Consider the following 3,088-nt stretch of genomic DNA (forward strand, 5'->3'; position numbering starts at 1 on the left):
ATTCGGAGGGAGTGTCCAAGAAGATCCCAATCAACATCTAACCACCTTCCTGAGGATATGTGATACTGTGAAGTCTAATGGTGTTCATCCTGACACCTATAGACTACTTCTGTTCCCTTTCTCACTCAAGGACAAGGCATCTAAATGGCTGGAATCCTTCCCAAAGGAGAGTTTAGCAACCTGGGAAGATGTGGTAAACAAATTCCTGGCAAGATTTTATCCTCCTCAACGGATTAACAGGCTGAGAGCTGAGGTGCAAACATTCAGGCAGCAGGATGGTGAGACTCTATATGAAGCATGGGAGAGGTTTAAGGACCTGACAAGAAGGTGTCCACCAGATATGTTCAATGAATGGGTGTAGCTACACATTTTCTATGAAGGCCTTTCTTATGAATCAAAGAAAGCAGTAGACCATTCATCCAGGGGATCTCTAAACAAGAAGAAGACCATTGAAGAAGCCATAGATGTCATTGAAACTGTAGCTGAGAATGACTACTTCTATGCTTCTGAAAGAGGCAACACTAGAGGAGTGATGGAGCTAAACAATGTGGATGCACTGCTGGCCCAAAATAAGCTTATTACCAAGCAGCTAGCTGACCTCACCAAGAAGATGGAGAGGAACCAAGTGGCAACAATCATCACCTCATCAACAACCCAAGAAGGAGTGAATGCTGAGGCAGAGGAGGAGCAAGAACAAGCCAATTACATTGGAAACTCGCCAAGGCAAACCCATGATCCATACTCCAAAACCTACAACCCTGGATGGAAAAATCACCCAAACTTTGGGTGGGGAAATCAACAAGATCATAACCAAGATCAGAGGCGTCATAACCCCAACAACCATGCAGCTCACCAACATTCCACACAAAGATCATATCAACACCACCTTAACAACACCTCTCCACATCCATACCAAAACCAGAATAACCAAACTCACCCCTCCACTCTCAACTCACCCTCATCTGAAGATAGACTCTCCAAAATTGAGACTATGCTTGAGAGCATATGCAAAGAGATTCAATCGTAAGGCATTCCGAGAAGAAGTGCAGTCTAATATGCATAATCAAGATGCTGTAATCAAAAAAATTGAGACACAAATTGGCTACCTATTCATGAGAATTTCCAGCCACGACCCTCGCAGTAATGCAGACTCAAACCAAAGGGAGGAGTGTCAGGCTATAACCCTCAGAAGTGGAAAAGAATTGAAGGAGACTCCCAAGCAACCCCAAGAGAAAGATTCAGTTGGAAAGAAGGAGGAACAAGATGAAGCTCAAATCCCCACCTCCAACTCACGTCAAAAGGAAGGAGAGCTGAAGCCATATGTTCCGAAAGCACCATATCCTCAACAACTGAAGAAGAAGGGGGATGACAGCCAGTTCTCCAGATTTTTAGAAATCTTCAAGAAATTGCAGATTAATATACCCTTTGCTGAGGCAATAGAGCAAATGCTGCTCTATGCCAAGTTCTTGAAGGAATTGATGACTAAGAAGAGAAGTTGGAAGAGCAACGAGACTGTGATACTAACCGAAGAATGTAGTGCTATCATTCAGCATAAACTACCCCAGACACTGAAGGATCCTGGGAGCTTCCAGATCCCTTGTATTATAGGGGAGATCACAGTGGAGAAAGCTCTATGTTACTTAGGAGCCAGCATAAATCTGATGTCAGTAGCTATGATGAGAAAAATGAAGATCGAGGAGGCTAAGCCGACAAAAATGGCCCTACAACTGGCAGACCGATCGTTCAAGTTCCCTCATGGTATAGTGGAAGATTTGTTGGTGAAGGTGGAGGATTTCATTTTCCCAGCAGACTTTGTGGTATTGGACATGCAGGAGGAAGCCAAAGCCTCCATCATCCTGGGAAGACCGTTCTTAGCTACTGCTGGAGCTGTCATTGATGTCCAAAAAAGTGATCTCACCTTGAGATTACACAATGAAAAGATGACATTCAATGTGTTCAAGGCCATGAGTTATCCACCAGAACAATGGGAAGAATGTATGAGGTTGGACTCACTGGAAGATGCAATGCAGGAGAGTTTTGAAGAAGAAGAACCTGAAGGATTAATAGAGGAGGGATTAATGTCTAGTGAAGAGGTTGCGACAGCAGAGATGCATATACAAGGTGCACCAAAGGAAGAGAATGAAAAGTTAGAAGCACCCAAACTTGAACTCAAGGCACTACCACCCACTCTCAAATATGCATACTTAGGAGAGAATGAAAGCTACTCGGTGATCATAAACTCATCCCTCAGCCAAGATCAAGAGGATGAATTACTCCAAGTGTTACAAAAGCATAAGGATGCCATTGGATGGACCCTCGCTGACTTGAAAGGAATCAGTTCGGCCATATGCATGCATAAGATACTGTTGGAAGATGATGCCAAACCATCCATTCAATCCCAAAGGAGGATGAACCCAATCATGAAGGAAGTGGTGCAGAAAGAAGTTATGAAGTTATGGCAGGGAGGGGTAATCTACCCGATTTCAGACAGCCCCTGGATCAGCCCCGTGCATGTGGTGCCCAAAAAAGGAGGGATCACTGTAGTCCACAATGAGAAGAACGGACTAATTCCTACAAGGACCGTCACAGGATGGCGGATGTGCATAGACTACCGGAAACGCAATGAGGCTACACGAAAGGACCATTTCCCCCTCCCATTCATGGATCAGATGTTGGAAAGACTCGCAGGACACGCATATTATTGTTTTCTTGACGGTTATTCAGAATATAACCAAATAGTGGTTGATCCTAGAGACCAAGAGAAAACCTCATTCACTTGCCCATATGGAGTGTTTGCCTACAGGCGCATGCCATTTGGGCTATGTAATGCGCCGGCAACTTTCCAACGCTGCATACTTTCTATCTTCTCAGATATGATAGAGAAATTCATTGAAGTTTTTATGGATGATTTCTCGGTATTCGGAGATTCCTTTCCTAGCTGCCTGAATCACCTAGCCTTGGTATTGAAAAGGTGCCAAGAGACCAATCTGGTCTTGAACTGGGAGAAATGTCACTTTATGGTGACAGGAGGAACAGTCCTTGGCCATAAGGTTTCTAACCAAGGCATTGAGGTGGACAGAGCTAAAGT

The 3,088-nt window shown here is 44.2% G+C and overlaps 1 non-coding gene across 1 annotated transcript; it reads right to left on the reverse strand.

The window, feature by feature from the left end:
• Positions 1-238: 238 nt before the first annotated feature.
• On the reverse strand, positions 239-345 carry LOC148564304 (small nucleolar RNA R71). The gene has a single exon (XR_015885180.1). It is a non-coding gene; the product is annotated as a small nucleolar RNA R71 (small nucleolar RNA).
• Between the last annotated feature and the right edge of the window lie 2,743 nt (positions 346-3,088).

The sequence above is a fragment of the Arachis ipaensis genome, chromosome B5 (genome assembly GCF_059453495.1).
Source record: "Arachis ipaensis isolate K30076 ecotype BB chromosome B5, ASM5945349v1, whole genome shotgun sequence".
Lineage (NCBI taxonomy): Eukaryota > Viridiplantae > Streptophyta > Magnoliopsida > Fabales > Fabaceae > Arachis > Arachis ipaensis.